A 12,526-nucleotide genomic window follows, 5' to 3' on the forward strand; every position below is an offset into this window, starting at 1 on the left:
GAGTTTGGAATGGTGGCATCTCTAGCATTGAGAAACAAAACAGCATTTTTACATTTATCCTTATGGATATGATTTCTATACATTGCATTTTCCTGGAGCACAGAAAGGCAGTACTTGTCGGGAGGATGGCACAGAGTAGGTGACCCTCGGGCAGGGTCTTGGAAGGTGAAGAGTTTTACAAGCTGGATAGGGATGGGAATGATGGTGTCTGGCCAAAGGAATGAATTTCACAGACTCATTTACGGGGGAAGAGCAGCAAACGGACAGGATCCTGGTTGTTCTGGAAGAATGGTGCTAGGGACAGTTCTCTGAGTGTCTCGGGAGAATCAGAAATGTCTTCGTCAATTCCTCCCAGACAGCTTGGAGACCACAAATGCCATGCTGAGGAGTTGGGGCTTTATCTTGCGGGCAGCAGAGGGCCAGCGCAGAAACTGAAAAGAGAAAAACAGAATAATTACATGGACATTTAAGAAAGTTTCCCCAGCAGATTATTCGGAGAGATAATCATAGAGCATAAAAGTGTGTAACTGGTACGCCTTCCCAAGCCTCCAATTAGAAAGGGAACCAGTGCGGTGCCTGGCAGCCATGTTTCTGCCCATGTTCTCTGGCCACAGATGATTGGACAAGAGTGTGCATGTGACAGCGGCTAAGCCAATCAGAGCCCTTCCCAGGAGGTTGCCCGGAGAGGGCGGTAGGAGCCCGGGGCGGTGTGCCGCCATGCCGGCGGAGGAGAGGGCAGCCATTGAGACCCAGGGAGAGGCGAGAGCCAGGACGAACAAAAGCCCTCAGGTGGGAAAGCCCCCGCTTCGAGGAGCTAAAGGGAAGCCAGGGTCTGGTCACTAGAAAGAATGGTGAGGAGCCTGGAGAGAGCCAGGGCTAGACCTCCAAGGCCTCATAAACCCTGCTGAGTTGGAATGTTTTCTCATTACAATGAGAAGCTGTTGGAGAGTTTTAAGAGAGGGAGTGGCCCGACCTGAATTACAATTTTAAAACATGAGCTCTGCTGGAAAATGGGCTGTGGGGGTGGGGCAAGGGTAATGAACAGTTTGGAGGCTCTGCGCTATGCAGGCCGCCCATTATGGACCAGAAGTCCGAGGAGGCAGGGAGGATGGAGGGAGCGGGAATCCAGATGGGACCCAGTGGTTGGGGGTGGGGTGGGGGCTGGTGAGAGAAGGGTGGACTCAGGACAGATGGTAAGTGAGGGTAATGCTGTTACTGAGACGGGAGAGAAGGGAAGACGTCAAGACCTCCTTTTGGACGTAAGTTTGGGGTTGTTGAGGGCACGTCACAGGGGAGATACTGAGAAGAACGCAGTGGGTACATCAGTCTGGAGTTGGGGAGTCTGGGATAGACAGCCTTGGGTGCTGGAAATGTGGGCAGCAGCGGCATGCAGATGGTGTTAAAGCCAGGGCCCCCCGGTGAGACCACCTCCTGGGAGCTGGAGAGGAGGGGCCCAGCACAAAGGCCTGGGGTCCCTCAACATTCAGAGGACTTGTAGAGGGGAAGGAGGGAGGACACTGGACGTGTGGTGACCCAGAAGCCCAGAGGAGACTGCCCAGGGTGAGCCCCTGCTGAGGCCGGAGAAGGACCCCTTAGATTTGGTAATGAAGTCACCCTGCACTTGGACACACTGGGTAGACTGCTGGATCTGGAAGTTAAATTGGAGTGGGTCTCTTCCTTGACTGAAACCGGGATTAAAAAGTATCTATGCAGGACCTTTGAGGGGCAAATGAGGAAATCTCAAAATGGACTTCAGATTATTGTATCAGCATTTAACTTCTTGGTGTGATGGTGCTCTGTGTTTATGGAAGAGAGAAGCCTGGTTCTTAGGTATTTAGGGGTGAAGGAGCAGGACGCCTGAAACTTTCCAGGGTTTCAACAACAACAGACTAAACATACGTACGTGCATATATTTATATATATAAAACATAAAAATATCTATTCTGTATATATAAAGTATATTGCTGTTGTATATAGGTATGTATGAGAGAGAGAGCATATGTAGCAAAATGCTAACTGGAAAATCTAGGTGGAGGGTATTTTAATACTTCTTCAACTTTTCTGTAGGCTCAAATTTTCCCCCCCAAAATGGGGAAAAAATTAGAATGAAGGGCAGGTGATGAGGAAATGGAAACAGCAAAGTTTTCAAGGAGGGAAATGGTAAAGTAGCTGGAGGTAAACATGAGGTCGAGGGAGGGTCGTATACAAAAATTTTTTAAATGAGAGCAAGTGTATATGTTGACAGGAATGTTCCCATGGAAAGGGAGAGGTTGATGAAGTAAGAAAGGGGTGAGAGGTGCGGGACAGAGTCCTTGGGAAGGCCTGTGGGTGGCCCTGGGCTTGGAGGGGACACTGCGCTGTGGTGCTGCACTGGGCCGTGGAGTCATGGGTTGGGGCATCCAAGTCTGATGGCCTCCTTTTTCTTCATGAGGTAGCATCTGAGGCTCTTGGCTGATAAGAGTCAGGAGGGCAAGTGGTTGTTTCAAGCAGATTGGGGCACAGAGCCAAGAAAAAACTGGCAAATTTGTTGTTTTGTGTTTAAGATCTGAATGGAGATTATTCATCGGCTTAGGGAAGGAGCCAGCAGAGGAGAGCTTTAAGTCCTTACACCTCTGCTACTTGGTTTTTCCATCTATAACATGAGGCTATTGAATTGGGGGCTCTCAAAGGACCCTGCAAACTCCTGTTAACTCAGGGTCCTCATGACACTTGATGGGGAGCTTTTACTGAATAGCATGTGTTTGGTGGTTTAAGGATTAAAGATGGCTAGTGAAAGTTGGACTCTTGCCTAAGAGGTTTCTAATTGAGGGTAAAAACCAAGAGATACAGAGAGATACTTGAAAGGTAGACTGCTTAAGGCTTGAGGGCACCCCTGGGGGAGCAAGAGGGTGGCCCGGAGGTCGCTGGGGCTCTGAGATGCCTTGACGACGATTGGGCAAACAGTACGAGATCCCTTTGAGAGTAAATTCTGCTGTCTCCCGGCTCTCACTGAAGCTGGCATCGCACAGCGTGAAATGAAACAGCACATTAATGTGATTAACACTGAATAAACCTCCATGTGTGAGCAAATATAGCATGAAGTGGGTTCAGGAATTTTAAAATATCTATTATTAAAGACAGCCTGCAGGGCTGCAGTGGCATCTGATGACAAGCCAGAGGCTGCTACCAGCATCTTACATCTCCACAGTCCTTTCCTTCGGCAAAGTGCGTTTGCAGGCTTCTATGCTATTGCTCTCTCCTGATCCTTACAGGGGGATTATCACCACTACCCGTTTCATAGATGAAGAAACTTAAGAGCTTTGTCACCAGTAGGTTTCTAAGATGGTTGAAGGAAGAGACCACGGTATCACCATCAGCTCCCCAGTGGCTGGCAGAGCATCAGGGAAAGGGAACGAGCCTCTCAGCCCCTGAGAACCAGCCCGGCGAGCCACACGTGCTGTGCTGGGACGTCCACGTCTGGCGTGTTTTTCAGCCAGGCGCTGTGCTGAAAGCTTTACGCAGATGGTCTCACTTAGTCTTGATGACAACCCTTGGCTGTTGGTATTATTAACCCCAAGAGGAAACTGAGGGCAGACAGGTTAAATAACTTGCCAGAGGTCACCCAGCAGAATCGGGACGCAAGCTCAAATTTGTCTGAACTGAAGCATGTGCTCCTGACTGCTGAGCTGGACGCTGTCTTCCAGGAGAGCACGTGTGCTCTTTTGGAATTGTTGCAGCCACTGTGCCTGAAAGTGGTTAGCACAGTGCCGAGCACAGGTAATAGGCCATCACCAATGTCATGACTGTTGACTGAGGGGCTGACAGTCTGAACGGATGAATGAGTAGAGCTGTGAATTCCTGTCTTGTGGGGTCTTTCTCTTCAAATTGAAAATTTCCCCAAAGCTTATGAATGCTCAATCTAATTAAGGCAAAAAGGCATCAGAGAATTGCTGGGCCTTTCCTTTATTAACTGTCAAGTCCAATCTGTAGGCTGTTTACGTGCCAAGGTCAGAGATCAGTCTTTAGCTGCTCTCCTTTCATTCATCTGGCAAAGCCCAGAACATAAAGTTTATTGATGCAAAACTGATTGGCAGGCAGGGGTAATGAGGTGGCAGGGACAGGGAATATCAGAAGGAGTTCTAAGCCACTCGGGTCAGTCCTGCTCCTTTGCCATGCTAACTTCCTGTGCTCCAGGTTGCTGGATCATAGCTCATAGCTTTCCACACCACGGTCAGGATGAGCAGCAAATGCGTGGACCTTGAGCAGTGTTCACAGAGCTCATCAAGATGGGGAGGAGAAGGAGTCCTTTCTCTTCGTTTTGTCTATTAGTTTGGAAAGGAGAGAGAGAGAGAGACACGGGAGGTTAGGTATGGATGGTCTTGAAACTTCACAGATCAAAGAAATTCCAGTGTAAGTCTCCATCAGACAGGCCTGGGAATTAGGAAGAGGGAGGTCATTGTTACACCTGCAGCCTGCGGCCAGCCCAGGACTAAGTGTCTTCCTGTCTCTGGCAAGCTCCTGCTGGGGCCTCCTCAGTGCCCACCCGGGAAGAGAGGTGGGGAAACACACGTGGGTCCACACCTGGCTCTACTTGGCAGCGTGCTCAGGATCAGACCAGGAGGTAGGCAATAAGTTCCAGAAGTGGGAGGTGGACCCAGGAGTTGTGGCTCATGTCACGTAGAATGGGGGAAGGTCCCAAATATTACTCCTATTTATCAGGACCAAGCTGAATTCTGTCCAATGTGAGAAGCCCTGACGGCAGGTCATTTTAAATGCCTTCTTAGCCTCTATAACTCAGAAATAGTGGTTTTCCTCTGTAGTCAGCTATCTGGATGTAAACCCTGCCTCCCCCACACATCACAAAGTTAAATAGTCCATTTAGAAGCAAAAAAATAACAAAGTTAAACAAACCAAACCCCCAACCCTGATTTTATTTCCTTAGAAAACAGTCCAGGTTCAAGGTCTAGTCTGAGCGGAGAATGACGACTCTGCTGGTCTGTTTCTGGACAGGCAGCAGGGCAAAGTCCTTTTCCCTCTTTTCCATGGCAGGGCTGGGCCCGGGTTGCACAGAACTCCAGAGAGAAATGTCTACTGAGGAGCAGGGCCAGACCCAGGGCTTCTGTGGCTGTGGCCCCCTTGAGTTCAGTGATGATTGATGAGTACTCGCTGCTGTCAGGCCCTGGGATAGGAGGGTGATGAGGAAAGGATCCCAGAGACCCACACACAAACCACTAACTGTAATAGAACATCACAAATGCTGTCTTTGCAGTAGGAATAAGTGTTTTAGGTGTACAGAGAAGGGAGAGGGAAAGGCTTCAGTGGTTCTCAAAGTGGTCCCCAGACCTGCAGCAGCAGTGTCACCTGTCACCTGCGAAGTTGTTAGAAATGTAATGTAGGCCCCAGCCAAGATACACAGATTCAGAAACACTGGGGCTGGGGCCCAGCAATCTGGATTGAAAGACGCCTCCCCAGATGATTCTTCTGTGACCTAAAATTTGAGGATCTTGCAGGGGCTGGCAAACTACTCTGCCTATTTAAATAAAGTTTAACTGGAACATGGCCAACATCTTTACTTACATATCAGCCGTGGCTACTCTCTGGCCATGCTGGCGGAGCTGAGTCCTCACAACAGAGACAGTATGGCCTGCAAAGCCTAAAATATTAACTATCTGGCCTTTATGGGGGAACATTGCTGCCCCAAGGAGTGGGGTTAGAGTGACCCCGAATTCCCCTTCTGTGGCCAGTGCTGCTATGGCCCCTGGTAGCCATGCTTCGGTCAGCTTGGGGTGGACTCAGCTCTAGTTTGGGGACTTCCTGAAAACGCTAAGAAGTCAATTTTAAGTGTGATAAATCCAAATTAGTCAGCACAGTTAGAACGGTACATTTTTTAAAAAATCAAATGAGCAAGAGAAGTCATAATTCCAGGAAACCCTAGTTGCTAGGTGCCTGTGTGGCTAAGGATTGTGCTTGATGCCTTAGGGAGCTAACTCTTCCCTCTAAGGTGGGCATGTATCCCCGTTTTACAGATGAGGAAGGTGAGGGTTGGAAAATGAAGTAATTAGCTCAATTCACAGAGCCCAGCAGAGTAGAGCTTGGACTGGACCCAGGATCAGCTTTGCTCTTAGGTCAGGCTCTCTGCCTCATACCCCACCTCTGTTTTCCCAGTTATAAGATGGAAACTCCTCCTGTGGACAACAGGGGCACCTCCAAGAATCTGTTAACATAACATGCACAATTTTCGTACTTTTACAGTGGAGAAGATGAGTCACCAGGGGCTGGAGCATCCAACCCAGGCCTATATCCTGGGTGTCCAATCCCGTGGAGAGCAGGGCGAGGGGAGGGCAGGAGATGTAGGGCCCACAAGGGTGCAGGACCAGCTCTCACCTGTTCTAGCTGAACGGGGCAGGTGAGAACATGCAAAGGCTGAATCAGTGCCAGTTGTGATACCGGCCTCTGGGCAGTGTGACCACCAAAGGCCTCCCAGTACAGCCCCACAGCCCACAGATCGTTCTGTCCAGCTCCTAGGTTGTCATTGTGGGGTATGTGTAAGGGGCGCCCCAGGGCAGAAGGACTTGGTAACTTAGGTGAGTCTTGTGTTCCTGTGAGAGGAGAAAAGAGCCTATCAGGATACCTCCTGCTCTGATACAGGCGTGGAACCATCAGCTGATCAATAAGATGCTAATTATGTAATCAGGCTGGGGAACCTGTTACTGTGTGCTTGCACCATCAATGCTGGTGATTCAAAGAGCAAAAGTGAAATCTTGTCCTGCTACCATTTAAGAAAACTGGGGCTGAAACTGTCTGGGTGGCTAAAACAGTGACCAACAAAGTCCGTTCCCCACCCCTACACACAGTATCTATTTTGGCTTCCAGATATTTTGTTACAATAGGAAGACAAAAAAACATTCTTAACAAACAAAAGAACTTGGTATGCCAAACTAAAGTTAAAACCTCTGAAGAAAGCAAGCCTTTTGAGAAGACTAATGATAAATTGCTTTCTCTCATCATCAGTGCCCATTTAATTATTTTAAACAAGCATCATTGGAGTGTCTTCATGCCAGACACCACATGAATCCTGAATCTCGGTCACCTCATACCATCCTCGCATCAGCTCTGAGGGGCAAGCCATATGAGCAGCCCCATTTTACAGGCGCAGCAGCTGGGGCTCTGGCTGGGGAAGGACACTTGGCTGAGCCTCACCAAGCATGCCTGGCAGAGCTGAGTTCTGAAGCCAGGACTTGTGACTCTGTGTCTTTCACAGAATCACATTTACTCTGCAGCTAAATCTGGACTTAGGAGAGAGCACAGGGAGACCAGGGAAACAACAGCCAGAGTCTGTGGATAGCTTCACATTGAGATTGTATTTTGGGGGGCAGTGGTGCTTGGATCAAATGGACCCACCCTCCCAGTGATAACGGATGCTGCGTAGATAGGCAGTCGAGGCTGTAGATCATGTGCAGGGCCAGCTGTACTGTCCTCTCGTTCCCTGTTGCAACTGTTTTAAGGAAAACTTGCCTAAAACTTGTTTTAGGGAAAACAGGCTCAGTCTCAAACCTGAGCCCCTGCCAGGATACCTGCAAAAATGGAGATCAAAACTTGGAAGGCTCCACAGTGATGGAGGAGAGCCGCCACCTGCAAAGCAGCAGCACTGACTAAAAATGGGGGGTCCAGATTTCTAAGAAAATGTCATCCTATACCATGTGGTTTCAGAAGAGGTGAGTCCGAGAGAGGGGAGCTTTTTAAAGCAGGCCTTTGGTGTCTTTCCAAGACAGAGACAGACCCAATGTCCTGGTCCTGTCCTTTTGGAAGATAGTGCCCTATTTCGAGGAATTGGGAACAGCAGCTGAGTACAGCTGCACACAGTGGAACCATTAAGATTATCCCCTTTCTCCTTGCTCACTGAGGAGTCTTCCCGTTGTGATTCGCCTCCCTGAGTAGCTTTCCTGTGAGGAGTCTGCTGACCAGTGTTGCTGCTTGGCAGTCACATTCCCCTTTTAAAATGGACAAATTGGCATCCAGGGTTGAATTCCGTTCTCGGTATTTTGATGATGTTCTTCCTGAATTGGATTAACTAGGGTAAGGGGAGCCTGAAGAACTGAGAACCAGATTCTGGGTGGTGATGAGTTTGGTAAGAGTCTGACCTAAGTAACTAACCAACTGCCCATGTCTAAGCCTTCAGAGGAAGCAGAAACTAACTGCCAGGTAGGAAAGTTGTGGAACACAATAAATACGGGGTAATGAAGCAAGAAACCAGAACGAGATGACAGAATGTTAGAGTTAATTGACCAAACTAAAGGAGCAGGTGGAACTGGAGAGGACCAGGAGGGGCAGAATTGAGTCCTCGGTGCCTCTGACCCAGCCCAGCAGGGCAAAGGGCAGTGGCCCTGGAGCCAGACCACCTCTCAGAGAATTCCCTCAGCGGCCCACGAGCTGTGACACCACTGTGCTCCCTCCTCCTCTTCATCTGCCTGGTCAGCCGTCCTCCAGGTTGAAGGGATTAAATGTGATAATGAACATGCTCTTATTCCAGTTCCTGCCCCATAAATGCTCAATAAGTGCTTTTTGTTATAATCCTTACCCTTTGGGATTAGGCATTAAATACAGGCTCAAGACATTGAAACTCACTACAGCACAAAGCACCTTGTTATGCCGAAGCCCTGGTGAAACTCTGGTCTGCCTGTGTGCTCAGCTCTGCTCGGTGGCAGGCACTTTTCTCACCCTATCGTGCAAACCCCGCAGGCCTAGGAAGACCCTGCAGCTGTGCCTGGCAAGCCGGCCCCCTGCAAACATGTCAGTTCTGGCCCCAGGCCGTTTTCACTCACTATTCTCTGCCTGGTAGGCTCTTCCCCACAACAGTGACAAGGTTTGCACCTTCATTTCATTTAGGTACCTGCTCAGATGCCACATAATCAGAGAGCAGCTACCCTCCCTTTATAAAGTAGCATCCCCGCCACCACTGGGGTCTAGCACTATGTGTATGCCCGGCTTCCTATTTCTCCATAGTACCTGTCACCTCTGATGTATAATTATGTGTTTATTGTCCATTTTTCTCACCAGCATACACATGAGAGCAAGGATTTGCTTTGGGGCTCTGCCTTTTCTTTTTATCTATTTTTATTTTGCTTTTTCCTTCCAGTTTTATTGAGATATGATTGATACACAGCACTGTATGTTTAAGGTGTACACCATCCTAATCTGACTTACATCATGAAATGATTATCACAATAAGTTTAGTGAACAGCCATCATCTCATATAGATACAAAATGAAAGAAATAGAAAAAAATGGGCTTTTCTTATGATGAGATGCTCTTTCTTTTCGCACTGTCCTTCTCACTTTCTTCTGCTCAAAAGCCTAGCATGGTTCTCTTGAAAGAGCCTGGAGGTTCTTCTCACTCTATCACAGAAAGGCAGCTACTTGCCAGCTCTATACAGTTATCACACATATGCAGAAGATAGGACATACTTCATGCAATGTAATAACATGTGTCCGCACCTGCTAGGTATCTGGTGGCAAGTGTTCCTGGTAGAGAGATAGTAAGTGCAAAGGCCCTGAGTTTGGAGCAGGCCAGTGAGCCTGGAGTGGAGGCACTGGGGGTAGTAGTGTAAGAGAGGATAATTGCAGGGTTTTAATGTATGGAATGAAAGAATGGAATTGATATTTGTTAAAATCAGTCAGCTGCAAGGAGCAGGTTTTGGATGTAAGTTTTATGATGCTTCAGGTTAGAAACACCTGCCATGAATCCAGCCAAGTGCTTTACATACATTACACAGATGAGGAAACTGAGGCTCCAGAATCATATATCCTTGGGTCTTAGAACGTTTATATAGAAGGGCTGGGATTTGAATCCAGGCTGCTTCTCCAGGCGTTTATCACCCTGAGAAGCACTGGTCGCTGAAGAAAGAGCTGAGAGAGGACTTGCCTGAAGTTGGAAAAATCAAGACCATTTTGGATAAATCAGTGAACTCAGACCTTTCCAAATTCTGGGATACCAGGACACTGAAGCCCTTCTGTAGTTGGACTGACAACTTTAAGGCAAATATAAGGAAGCACCACATCATAAGAGTGTTGGGGCGACAATCTCTGTGGCCTTTGCGAGGTTGCTGGCAAATCCATTTCCATGTCTATTCAGGCTATCACATGATGCAACAATGGAGTGAAATGTGGAAAATTCGATTGAGGTTATTATCACGGGTTACACTCCAATTTTTCATATTTTTAGAAATTTGCTCACTGTACTTAGAAAGCATTCACAAAGAGCATTCGCTACTAATGTAACAGACAAGCTCTTCAGAGCCTCAATACCCCGTGTGGTGCGCAGACCAGCAGCAACAGCATCACCCGGGGGCCCACAGAAATGCAGACTCTCAGGCCTCCCCATTCCCCCAAGATGCTCAAGGGATCTGTATGCTCAGTCCAATGAGAAGCCCTGGCCTAGAGCAGGGATTGACAAACTTTTTCTATAAAGGGCCAGATAGTAAACATTTTAGGCATTGCTGGCCTGTCACAACTACTCAGTCCTGACAATGTAGTGAAAAATCAGCCTCAGATAATAAGTAAAGGAATCAGTATGGCTGTGTTCTAAAGAAACTGTATTTATGGACACCAAAATTAGAATTTTGTATGATTTTCATGTGTCATGAAATACTATCTTCTTCTGATTTTCTTTCAACCATTTAAAAATAAAATTCATTGTTAACTCAGGCTATACAAAACCATGCCCATCTTCTGACTCGCCTTTCTGGGCCAACCATCCCCAACCTCCTACCACTAGCCCAGTGATCCCCTTTTCTCCTCTGGGCACAGGGCCCGGACCCGGGCCCCCTTTCCCTCAAGGTTGATTATTTAAGCCTAATATGACAGGTCATTGGAAGAACTAAGATCTACAGAATATACTTTGCCAGTTTCCACAGATGCAGTGTGTTTACTGTTGTTTTCTATCCTGACATTTTCGGTCGGAGGAAGATCAGTATGGAGGATTCAATAGTCAGGGGAGGGGGCTTGTTCCATTTAAGTGGCATTTATTCTCTTTGCCCATCTATTTGTCTATTTTACATTTCAGCTGCTGAGAAGAAGGAACATAATGCAAGGAAAAGACAACTATTAAAAAAATAACACTTGGGGAGGGAATTGAAAGAGGAAATTAGAGAAGGGAGGTGCTCTCCAGGAAAATAAGAAGATTGTTCTCGCATAAGTGGGCTGTGGGGAAGAATGCATGACTTGATACTGTGTCAAGGAGACTTTCCCAGGAAAAGTTTCTGAAGCAAGTTGGGCAGAAAGAGGGTATGAAAAACCAGAGGGTGATTGGCAGAGAATCTTACGAACACTGAGATCTGAAATTTTTTAGTCTATACTTTCATGGCAACCAGGTGCTTTCCCATTTTGTTAGGAATGGGGAAGAAGGGAGGAAACAACATTGACTAGATACCTACTGTACGTCAGGCACAGTTGCAAGGCATTTCCCATCACGTTTTCAATTTAATTAAAGTCACTCATGGAATTAGGCATGCTGGCCACAGTTTTCAGATGAGGAACCTGAGAGGTGAAGAGACAGGATTAAAACCTAGTTCTGTCCAACCACCAGTGCCTGGACGTTCTATATTGCCTTACCTAGCAGAACTTATAGTGGAAATGTTGCCTTCACAGAATTCCTTATTTCTTCACACCATTAGAAACCCTCAGTTCTCAAGGGTGGGGAAGAACATAAACAGACCAGATGACTTACATTTTCTCTACTCTCCCCCTAACAAATGTAATGTTTTCTTTAAAGAGACATCAAGTCCTCTTTCTGTTACACGGCAAATAGCCCCATAAACAACTCAGTACATTGACAGCCTGGTTTCCGAGGTTAAACTGTGTGGTGCCAAATCAATCTAATGACAAATGCATACATCCTTGGCAGAAATTTGAAGTCTGGGGACCATTTGTTGAGGGATTACTCTGTCAGGCATGATGTTATCTTTTTTTTTTTCTCCAATAGTCCTGTGAGGTTTTAACACCACTTTATGGATAAAGAAACTGAGGCTTAGAGAAGTTAAATATCTTGCTTAAGGCTACACAGCTGGCAGAGGCAGGGCCAAGATGACAACCAAGGCCCTTGATGAAGTTTGTCCTCTTAGCCACCACACTGCAGGCTCCTTTTAGAAAAGTTACGAGTTAAGGTCCCCAACCACTGTCAACCTACTCAGTAGTAAATGCCACCATCTTTTTACTGAAGACAGGGGATATTATGAAACATTCAAGAAGATGCTAGACAATCATTAGTGTGGTACAGGTGAAAGGGCAAAAGGGAGCTAAACTACTTTACATCTCCCCAGTGTCTTTCTCAGAACACCTCTCCCTGAAGTACCTGAAACCACTGACCAGCCAACCAACAAAAAACCAGAGTGTTGGTTCCCAAACCAAATAGGAAAATACTGAATACCCCTCCTGGAGACTGTCACGTGCATATTATACACTTTAGGCTTTAGGTATTACTGAAATAAAGGATTTCACTTAACTAACCCAGAGTTTCCCAAGGACCAATTATATCCACTCCCTTTAAAGCA

General features: G+C 47.1%; 1 protein-coding gene across 2 annotated transcripts in view; it reads left to right on the forward strand.

The window, feature by feature from the left end:
- The first annotated feature begins 699 nt into the window (after positions 1 to 699).
- Positions 700 to 12,526, forward strand: part of TLK2 (tousled like kinase 2) — a 114,648-nt gene continuing 102,821 nt past the window's right edge. The window contains exon 1 of one of the 2 annotated variants that reach the window (XM_072939364.1): positions 700 to 789. The gene's annotated coding sequence lies outside the window, so the exon portion shown is untranslated. Of the gene's footprint in view, positions 790 to 7,676; positions 7,695 to 12,526 lie in introns of those variants that run through there. The other variant, XM_072939365.1, reaches the window with a different exon arrangement.

This window comes from Vicugna pacos, chromosome 16 (assembly GCF_048564905.1).
Source record: "Vicugna pacos chromosome 16, VicPac4, whole genome shotgun sequence".
Taxonomy (NCBI): domain Eukaryota; kingdom Metazoa; phylum Chordata; class Mammalia; order Artiodactyla; family Camelidae; genus Vicugna; species Vicugna pacos.